Source organism: Anguilla anguilla, chromosome 2 (assembly GCF_013347855.1).
Source record: "Anguilla anguilla isolate fAngAng1 chromosome 2, fAngAng1.pri, whole genome shotgun sequence".
NCBI classification, from domain to species: domain Eukaryota; kingdom Metazoa; phylum Chordata; class Actinopteri; order Anguilliformes; family Anguillidae; genus Anguilla; species Anguilla anguilla.
Genome location: NC_049202.1, coordinates 9132799 through 9144521, shown reverse-complemented (window position 1 = coordinate 9144521; position 11723 = coordinate 9132799). Strand labels below are relative to the sequence as shown.

General features: G+C 42.5%; 1 long non-coding RNA gene across 1 annotated transcript; it reads right to left on the bottom strand.

The window, feature by feature from the left end:
* Window positions 1–319: 319 nt before the first annotated feature.
* Window positions 320–2590, bottom strand: LOC118220092. Its single transcript, XR_004763916.1, has 2 exons — window positions 2507–2590; window positions 320–1067 (listed from the first exon to the last, which is right to left on the bottom strand). It is a non-coding gene; the product is annotated as an uncharacterized LOC118220092 (long non-coding RNA).
* Between the last annotated feature and the right edge of the window lie 9133 nt (window positions 2591–11723).

The window sequence follows — 11723 nt, the reverse complement described above, 5'->3', positions numbered from 1 at the left end:
TTGTTTGAGGTCCTGCCACAGCATCTCTATTGGCGCTTATAGAAACTTTGTGGTGACTATTTCACCCAGATGGTAAGGGTCAATATGAGTGAGGTTTAGATTTAACAGGGCTGGCTGCAATCAGCTGATTCCAATCATCAAATACATTTCAATTGGTTGATTAACAAATGGAGCAATTACTTTTTCACATGTGATATGGGTGTTTGATACCTTTCTTCATTAAGTAAATAATATGTTTTTAAATGTGTAAAAAAAAAAAAAAAACTAACCAAACAAAAAACGGCATATTAACATAAAATGATCACATAGTACAATCTTGGAAGTATTCAACTTTTTATTTGAGCCCACATTGGATAAAAAGCATTTCATTAGGATCAGTAAACCACATTCGTATACAGTACACGAAGCATGATCGCTGATTGTTAATATAACCCGGTTTAATTATTCAGTGGAAAATGCGTACGTTTCCCCATTTCTCACTCGTTACACACTTTGAAAACGTCTGAAAAAACAGTGGCGTTTCTTTCGATGCTGAAGGCAATGCATGAAGAACTGATGGTCTCAGTACATTATCCAATCAGTTCCTGATGCAGTATCATCGACACCAGAAAGCTCCGTGCTCACCCGTGCCATCTGTTCCTTCCGCAGCAAAACAAAACGTAGCATATTCTGGAAGGAGATTAGACGCAGCAAAGCAAAAAGTCCACAATAAATAGCTAGACCTTTAAAGTAAAAAAGGAAGAATGGATGGGTGAACGAATTAAAAGACCAAAAAGAAAGAAAAGAAAGGGTATGTGGCCTCAGAATAACTTTTTTTTTGGCTGGTGAAGTTAACCTCATTAAGACACGCTTCCGTAATTGCAGCGACATCTTCATTCAGAAGGCGGATCTCCGAGGCTTGGGTGACAGCTCGTGCCGATCGATCGGGCAGCGCGAGGAAATCGCTGCGTTTAACATAATCCCAGCAGCCACCGTGAGGGGGGCGACGGCACAGCTCACAGTTGCCAGCTGAGATTATGCGAAATCGCAGCCGTTGACAAAAAGGCGTGTCGGACTCGGGGGGTCTTCTGCAAAGACGACGACACACGTTCACGCAGGCGAGAAAGCCACGAGCTCGAAAAGCGTGTCAGTGACTGATGCAACACTGCCAATATGTCATACCGTGGCACGTTCAACAGCCAAGTCAACCCCATCGAACAGTACGTGCAAAAGTAACCACAAGCAGGGTCTTTGCCATTCCTTAATATAATAAACACTACGTGGTTTAGTATTGTGTATTTTTCATTACCCCAAAAATGTCTCATATCTGCAACACAACACTGATCAGGGAATAACGGTCCACTTAACATATTACCGGCTTTACAGGTGTCTTGATGTTTTCATTATTTAAGGCAAACTGTGTTTTCTTTTCCTAAGAATTCCAGTGAAGATGAAAATTACACTGGTTTATTTACAGCCAGGTGTATCGATTTTAGGAATGATGGCACAGTGCGGCTAGAGGACACAGAGCAGAATACATAGGACACAGGGCACACAGACTACGTAACAGGCACAGAGCAGACTACATAGGGCATAGGGCACACAGACTACATAACAGGCACAGAGCAGACTACACAGGGCACAGAGGAGACAGACTACATAGGGCACAGGATACACAGACTACATAACAGGCACAGAGCAGACTGCATAGGGCACAGAGGAGACAGACTACATAGAGCACAGGATACACAGACTACATAACAGGCACAGAGCAGACTGCATAGGGCACAGGCTACATAACGGACACACAGCAGACTATCGGGCAGCCAGGGCACACAATGGAGCACAGAGCAGACAGACTGCAGAATCTCTTCAGGTTAATGTGAGGAAATAAAACACATCACAGTTGCCTGCAGAGATTACCCAGTCTGTCCTTGGCACCCAATATCACATGTACCTACATTACACACGCGCGCGCACACACACACACACACAAATGTAACATCAAAAACATGGTCAATGTTCGGTTATGCTATTTATGGCTTAATTTTTATAAAAGATTTAGTCAATTAACTAGCTTGTTTTTTTCCCCCACTAAATGGTTTTTTCATACTTGTGGCTATGATGCTCATGCACAATTACACATCTGTGTTTTCAAAATACTGTGTCTACATCGTGCGCATCTGAAGTGATGAAACGTTCTAATAAACAGGCCAATTAGCTGAGAATAGTCCAAATCACAGACGTGTTTCAGTGCATTTGGATGTGTGCCAGGCAGGACAAATTTCCCTCATAAGTGCAAGAGACTCTAAATACACTTAAGTGTCCCACATTTGTGCCATTGCTTGCTAGCCATATATTTGTTGTTTGTTTTGCCTTCTGAAATGCTGTGTGCTCCTCTACTTATAGCAATCAGATGGGAGGATCCCTGTGAGCGTTGCTTTCTCCTCTGGTGTGCAGTGGTGTGCATGCCGGCCCCGTCACAAAGGAAGTGTGCCACAAACAAGCCGAGGTTTAATCTGCTCACCGGTGCAGCCGGAACAGGGGCGAGAGGGACAGAAAACTCCAGCTGGTCTCCAACAGGGGTCTCCCAAAAGCAGCTGTTACATGTTCTGTCCTTATAAAGACCCCCTTCTAGGAGGCCAAATCCCTCCTTTTTTTGGGGGGGGTGGGGTGTCTAAGCCCTGTTGGTTACCATGGTGATGGTGCAGGGGCACGTGTCCCATTGTTGGACTGTCCGTGGAGGTGAACCGTCGAGGCTGGGGGGGGGGGGGGGGGGGGGGGGTGTACGCTGCCTTCAAAGCAGAAGTTTGGGATTTTAGAGTCACCCCCAGACACTGCAACAAATTCAGGGGGGGGGGGAGAGAACAGAAAAGAAGAAAAAAGCAGCATTTGAAATGTGTAGAAGAAAAAAGAATAACATTAACCGTTTCATTAGCAGATGCTCTTACCCTCTAACACAGCTTACATTCTATCCAAATACACAGCTGGGCATTTTTTACTGAAGCGGCTGTTTAAGCACCTTGCTCAAGGCTACAACGGCAGTGGCCCACCTGTTATTTGAACCTGCAACCTCTGAGTCACAAGCCCGGTTCCCTAAGGGTCACACTACCGCATCGCCCCACATGCCTGCTCTCTGAGTCAAAAGGCACTGCACAATAATGCTACTGTCATTAGTTGAATCGCAGTGACTTTAACAGTTATCTTTTGACATTGCCTTGCATCGTTTCTGTATAACTAGCAAGTAAAATAAGGATAGGTTGAAATCATTACCGGTCTATATATACTAAGACATAATAAGATATTGGTTGCATTATGTTCAAACTATCTGTCAATATAGTTAATATTTTCATTGTGATCGCTAATATTGCTTGAGAGAAAGAGAAAGACAGATTCCATAAAAATAGAATTTACTGGTTTAAACAATTTTGTATATGAAGCGTAAAAAAAACAGCCAAATAATTTTGTACTATGCCAACACATTCAACTCCGTATAACATATTTTGAAAATTCTAACTTTTAAACTCCACAAGGAACAGTACTGGGCACCATATATCTAACACATGGAGAAGTATATAGTGCATCTTTTCCCCTTGTCTGAAAAATCATATGGTTGCATGGCTGCACATCTTTACATGAACAACAGATTATTAGTTAATGAGCAGAAAACCGACATAAACGTGAGAAGGAGAGTCTAGTAAAATCTTTCATCAGGTGTGTTTCTTTCAGTGATTATAAATGTAGTCTAATCCTAAAATGTTCAGTGTCAAATAAATTCTTCAGAGTACATCTGGTCCCTATTGGACTCATATACTTAAATTACCCCTGGACAGTTTACTGCCTACTGGTGAATTTTTTTCTTTGCACATTACCAGTAACTGGATAATGTTGCTAAAACAAAACAAAAGCCTTTGTCGTCAAGCCAGCCCTTTTCTCTGATCTGTGGGGATAATTTGTCATTCTTGTTAGCCACACGTCTCTTGACCAAAACCGTTTCCCAGGACACAAACACAACAGTTATCAAACAGTATTTTGAAAATGACAAAAGAAACGTCTTGAATTTATTACATGGGGCAGTCTGGCATGATTCAGGACTTGGTTACTCACTGGATGGACAGTCTTTTTGACAGTCCTAACCTCCAAAACAGCGGGTCCCGCTGAGCGCAGCGGGACTCAAACGCTGAATGCCATCTGTCTCAAGAGTAGCCTAGCCTTACTGTTTCTCTCAAATTTAAAAAAACTTAAAACAACAGATAGACGGTTTAACAAACACCAGATGGAAAGTTCGTTCGAAAATAACTGCTTTTTAGTTCTGAAAAGTTGATGAGCTTTCTGTATAGCAGTATATTCAACACGTGCATTAGTTTTGCTTTGAAGATTGCATGTTGCCGTCTGAATCGCTGTTAACACGTTGTTATATTAGTCACTAACCGTCAGCGCAGTCGTCGTTAACACACGTTGATTGGGATTTTCTTACTGGAAACGTATCAAACAATTACAGGAGGTTGTAGCAATACAGAATATATAATTAGCACCGTGTGCGCATATTGCATAACACGCGATCGTAGCAATACCAATTTAAAGTATCTGCACCAATTATTTTACAGTCCTGTTCCAAAAAATAACTAACTATAAATTAATTGCACGATGTGTTTTCCGTTTTTTATGTTTTTACTTCACGTGATTGAGCATCGCGGTGAACATTCGAATGATAACATTTTAATTAATGACATTTTCGCTTATAAAGAAACAGCATCGTAGATTACGATCCCAGCTCCATTCTTTCATCTCCAGCCCAAGCCCGCACAGTTTGGAGGACCTGCCCCAAGTCTCCGGCGAGGTGCGGCGTTGGTGCACCTGCTCCCCAACTGCCCCCCACTGATTTCCTCTTGTTCCAGGCTGCTGTTGCGAGCAACTGGGAGGGTCACCCGCGAGCGGCCTGGAAGCGCAGCCGCGTGCAGATGTTCCATGGTGATGATCCGTAGTGCACGAGTTTATTGTTAAGCTTAACGCCACTACACTACAGCCGGGAATTGCATACACCCAGCACACTAATCCCTTTTTTGTGTGCCTCATTCATCAACACATAATGCATTTCTGGCCCAACTTTGATCAGAATGCATGATCGTTTTTTTCGTAGGCCATGCATTTATGAAGTTTGCAATGTGCACGCGTAATTCCTTACGTAAACACGAAAAACGATCATTTCCCGAAAAGATCTGCTAGTAAAAAAAGAAATCACGTCTGCTTCACACAGTACCTTATATAAGTTTACCGTCAGAGCATAATTTCTGTCCCAGTGCACACTGCCAAGGTGTGTTTTCCCCTGGTTTAACGCCTTCCTCTCCATTTAAAATAAGTAGTTGTTTGTTGGTTGGATGCAGTTTTCAAAGACCCACTGCATAATACTCCTGCCATCTGAATTATGAAATGCTTTGAGCGGCAAGCCTCCTGTTGAGGTTAATTGTATTCTTTGGCGAAGCCTCTGGTGGACGAGGAATTCAAACAGGAGGGAGAAGAGGGAGGGGGCTTCAGACGAGGGAACAGCCTCGGAACCTTTCGGGAGGCAGAATTCTAAGACCACCAGCATCTAGCCCTGGCTCCAAAAAATTGAAGCCTACATGAGCAGGACTGACATTATTATTTTGTTCTGTCCTCACCAGTTCAGAATAGGTGCTCGCTGGAAGAAGCTATGAGGTGGTGCAAGAGGGCGACGGTATCACAACGGAGTAAATGCATCTGGCACCACTTCCTGTTCAACCCCTCCAGAGCCACTGTGTTGTGAAAAAATGATATATGTATATTATTTATTATTTAATAGGTACATGTATATCCACACATGTTGGATGACCATGCCCTCATATTTAAGTTTGTAATAGTGGAAGAAGTGAAGATTACTATACTGCATCCACTGACATCCAGCATGATATGTATACATTTACAATATTTACTCTTCCAATGAATTTATTCTCCCACAGAATTCTCTTGCAGTCCTATAGAACAGCCCATTCTTCCATTAAGAAGTATCCACCCAGCATCCATCCTGGTCAGCAAATCTACCAAATTAATTGTGACATATGTGAATTTATTTTTAAAATACTGTACGACTGTATCCTCAAAAAAATACAGTTTCACAATAAATATTAATGTTAAACCAATAACTGTTTAGATTATTTATGTAATTGTGATTTGTAAAAGTTTGTGACATATTTATATGACTAGAGAGAAATGATGTACTTTTATGTAGGCACTTTTGTAAGTTACACTGGATAAGATTTACTCTGCTAAATGGTGTGTGTGTGTGTGTGTGTGTGTGTGTGTGTGTGTGTGTGTGTGTGTGTGTGTGTGTGTGTGTGTGCGTGCGTGTGTGTAAACAAAAGTAACACACGTTTAACAAACACAAATCTTTTTAAAGTTAATTGTTAATTACATATAGCTGACTTTACTCGGCAATAAATGGTGACGCTCTTTTAACCGCCCACTTAATTTCCAATTAACGCAACCCTCTGGTGGCTGTGAGGACCTTTTCAAATTGCCAATCTGTCTCGCTCATTGCCACTTGTCACCGACAATGGCCAACGAATTGGAGGCAGGCCTGCGAGTGGGCGCCGATACCCGGCCCGTCATCCATATTTCTCCCCCCTTAGCTTTATTGGACGCATAATTTCCCAGCATCCACTGGATCGGCTGACAGTGAAAGCCGATGAGGTTGGTGTGCGATTATAATTACACAGACCAGCATATATCAACATGGCAATTTGAGGAAACGTAGGCCTAAATCTTTATTTATACCGTGCGCAAACGAGGAGCCAGTAATTTGGCGCGTGAAGGAGCCTCTGACCTTTCGGATAATGCCCACAGTTTGCATGAAACTACGTGCAGACCAGGCAATCAACAAGCATCACAGCGCAAGTCAACTAGCACACACTGGAGCCACTCCTGGTATTTTTGCTCTTACGTCCGCGAAATCCGTCCCTCTGATTCTATCCCTGGCCTCTTATGTATTAACAAAATAACGCATCAGCTGTCGGTCCAAGGCGTCTGTCTTAATTATCGTGCCCATTCAGAGGACACAAATAGGAACAGTTACACCAGCACTAAAGTTGAGGACGCTTTAACATAGTATAAATACTTAAAGCCTTTCCATAGAAGAGCTTCTGCGAGAACCAATCACGTCCTCCCTAAACGCAACGGCTTTCTGCCTCCGTGTCTAATGCAACACTATATAGATGCTGCGCATACATATGGTAGGCCCACATTTGCACATGTCGGTGGATTACAACAACAAAGGCTCCCTCACCTTTCCTTTGGCGGCGGGTTTCTAGAATCCCTTTTCATGCTCACACCGTATTTGCACATTTGAATTTTCTCCTGTTCGTCTCGGGGCGAGTGTGGTTCGGCTGCGAATTTCCGCCCGCCCAAAAGTGGCCGGTGCTTTCATCCCCCGCGTTTCTCTTCCAGCTGCCCTATATTGATCTCATTCACAACCTAATCAGGCAGCTGTTTCCCCATCTGGCCGACCGAAGTTTCCCCGAGCCAATTATCTGATGGGAAGTGTGGTCAGAACGCTGCGCGTGACCTTTTAGAATGTATTTAACGGCTGCCACAGCGTTACCCGGTCGCGTGTACATACACCACTGTCCTTCTCCCTATAGGTCCGGGATTACAAAAATGTGGACTGTAACTGTCGATGGGTAAGAAAGTGAATATGGTCAGGTGCAGAAGGGGTCAGCGTACACAAAACGTTATCGTAACGCCCTTATAGGCTACAACATGCGATATGCAACGTTAAGGCAAATATTTGTTTCCCGAAACCAAACACTTTGGTTCGTGGCGCTCCGAGGGAAAGCATAAATGAATTTACTCAAGTGTAAACTATATCATATGAGCGCCTAGTTATGGCATAGCGTTATTGCCTAAATCGTAAAGAGAATTCCATGTGGACAAACGAGTGATCAGAAAAGGGATTTCTTAAGATGTTTGGTTTCAACTTGACATTTATATAATTAAATACACACTTTACACAATGTATCATATTTTTTAGTTGGATATCATCCCTTTTAATTAGTTCAATGGTTGCAGTTATTCCCAGCACCAGTTGTTTCGTACAAATCAGCCACTACAGTTTTTTTTTTTGTAAACAAAGGAATAAAGGTCCCTGCACCCTCAATCTCCTCTTATCAAAAATACAGACAATAAGCAATTACTACAGCAGCCAAAATTATTTTTGCAAATTGATTTAAAAAACTGTATTCCTTTATCTTTTTATATTCTGGTGATTGACAACTATCATTTTATTTCCATAATTCTGATACAGGTGTAAAAATGTTAATTTTGAACATCCTGAAAATATAACATCTGGGATATTAATAATAATTTCCAAATAATAATTTCAAAACTTGACTTAAACATAATTTCTGTATTTTACCATTGTTACGTATTCTCACAGTTATTAGCACAGTCTTCAGCAAATGTTATGACCAGTTGAATAAAAATATTAAAATGAAACTCAGTGAGTGGCCATGCTTAAATATTATTCTCCACTGTAACGAAGGAACCAAACAGTGGCCAGATCAGAAGAATGGAGTAAGCCTGTTGGATGCATGTCCATTCAGTTACAGATATTCCAAAAACAGACTGATTAACCTTCTGCACCTTCCCACTACAGTCTGAGGCATAAGAAATTCTCCACAGAACGCATCATTATGAACAAGCAATTCTGCCCATCGAGTCAGAATTGGTCACTTTCTGAAGCAGAGAAAGAGCAGGTGAGAGACCCTTTCTAGCATTAGAAGACAGTTCTCAGGAACAGTGTAAGATTGCTGCCATATTAAGGCTGAGATTTAAAATTTTCTTGTGTTTCTCAGGAAGGTAAAATGAGGTGCCAGAGGTGGAAAATCCAGGTTCTGAAATGAAAGTCCTCCCCCGTATTTTGTTCCAATCTCTCGTGTTAGGGAACCGAGCTTGTTGTGTAACTCAGAGGTTGCAGGTTTGACCCCCCAGGTTGGGCCACTGCTGTTGTACCCTTGAGAAAGGTACTTAACCTAAATTGCTTCAGCAAAATATACAGCTGCATAAATGAACAGAATGAAAGCTGCGGAAGTTGGACAATAGAGTCTGTTATGATCTAAGTGTAGGGCCGTCTTGATCCAGTTCTGGTCAGTGCTGCCGTTACAGAGGTGGTGTAGAAGAAAACTTTGCCCTGGTCCAGTACACATACAGACCCTTATCGCTGGGCCTGGACCGGCTGCTGTCCTTCACACACACAACCCTTTACTCTCTCCGACCCTCCACTGGCCTTGCTCCCTCTCAAGGCCCTCTCCCTCCCTCCCTCCCTCCCTCCCTCCCTCCCTCTCTATGCATCCCTCTCTCTCTCCATCACAGCTGCTGTTTTTCCCACTCTTCTCATTCGCATGCAGGGTTTTTAAATCCATTTTTTAAGGATATTCAGCACCGCGCCCCCTTGCGCTGCAGAGGGGGGCTGAGAGGCCAATGCGTCCACAGAGCCTCGATTCCGGAAGCTTCTATCACTCCTTTAACGCACAGCACCGTAAACCTTCTTAGCTAGGTGGCGTTAGTTTAGCCGCACTCTACTCATCCCTTTTGGACTGGAATGGCCAAAATGCAAAGAGAAAACTCAGTGCGCAAGCATATTACTGCAGAAACAGCTGAAGCTATTAAACTTTTGTGAGCAAACATGGATAAATGGACTGCATTTATATAGCGCTTTTATCCAAAGCGCTTTACAATTGATGCCTCTCATTCACCAGAGCAGTTAGGGGTTAGGTGTCTTGCTCAGGGACACTTCGACATGCCCAGGGCGGGGATCGAACCAGCAACCCTCCGACTGCTAGACAACCACTCTTACCTCCTGAGCTATGTCGCCCCAAGAGCAAACATGAATGATGTGGTCATCAGGCTATTACAAATTACAATATATCAATCACTGACTGAACATTTACAAATTATACTTTTGATGTTTTTCAGTTGTCCACCCACTCAATGTCAGCTTAGCACACCATTTAGCAGAACACGTATGTCTTTTTAACTTCCTGTGAAATGTCAGCGGGGTGGTCACATGATGGGGGTGGAGCCAAAAAACCTGGCAGTGTCACATGGTGACACATTTCTCTTTCTCATTCCCTGCATCTCTCTCCCTCACCTATCAAGTACATTCTGAACCCCCCCCCCCCCCCCCCCCCCCCAACGTCAAGAATTACAACATGTAAATTAAAATGTCAAAGAAAGTTGAAGTTTCCTACACAATGTTCTGTTAAGCATACTGGGGTTGTAACCCTTATAACTTGGAGGTTGCAGGTTCAATGCCCAAGTGAGGCACTGTGCATCCTTGAGAAAGATACTGGAATTGCTTCAGTAAATATCCAGCTGTACAAAAGGACCTGACCAAGCAGGTGCATAGCTATGCTTAGACATTACCAGTTCCAGCAGGTATTCAGCTATGTTAATGATGGAGTACCCACTATGGTTTGTTGCTATGCTAACATATTACCAGCTCCAGGAAGTACTTAGCTTTGCTAGCGCATGATCAGATTCTGAAGGTTATTAGCTATGCTAGCACATTACCTGATTCAAAAGGTTCTTAACTGTGCTAACATGACACAGGTCTGATCCAAGGCAATAATCTCCATTGCTATACCTGTGTTAAAGAATAAAAGAAAGAGGAAATCATAGCTTTCTGCACAGTTAACAGTTCATTGTAGTTATGTGAGGCTTTATATTGAGCCTATCACAATTCATCCATCACCAAGGAAACGTGAGGTAACCATGGTAGCAGTTAAACTGTGAACTGTGTCAGCATGCCAAAGGATAACAGTCCAGTTACATAACATACATGATATATTATTCATATTTCTCCTTAACTAACAATTAAAAGCAATATTTTCCCCCTTCACAAACACAGTTTTGTGAGTTCAGTGACAGGTATTAATGCGCCAAAGTGAGTTTGTGAAGGAAAAAGTTTAGCACTTTTGTTTTCTTGTATAAGTCAAAGGGCAAATGCTGATTGAATACAGGCCAATGGCTTTATCTATGCTTGACAGCCATTATAAACCTAACTCAGTCCTTAAGTCCTAAGTTGTGGGTTGTAGCAACACAATGTTAGTAATGTCCCTCAGAAAAAAAGTGTTTCTAATTCCACTGTTTCTTATTTTATCATGGTCTATCCTGGTAGGTTTTTATTAGTGTATGTTTGTATGCCCGTGTGAATATCTTCATGTAAGGTTGTTCAATTTTCCGTATAGTTTGGGCAATTGCAAGCCCAGTCTGTTAACAAGATGGGTCATTTTAAACGACCATATTGAATCTTAAAATGCTCTGGCTTTTAAATTTTGGGTCTGTGGCCTGGGTCCTGGGGAGCCGCAGGGCGTAGCTGGTTTTTGTTTTCACCTTAAAATTTAGTTCATAACCAAGAAGGCAGGTGATGTGAATTACCTGTGTAACCAGTTCATTTGACTGATCAATTAAGTGCTGAGTAACTACAAATCCCAGAAGACTCTGTGGCTTTCCAGTTCATGTTCCATTATTTCATTCCTCAGCACAATGTTAGGGGAGGGGAAAGTGTTAAAGGAGTTTCGAGAGTTAGGGTGGCAGATAGCATTTCGGATTTTGCCAGTGTAACCGGTCTTACTTCCAGTGATGCTGTAAACCAAACCAGCACTACACATCCCATAATGAAACCCACATACAGTGTGAATACTGTATGGATGATGCAGGCCAGATAGCTG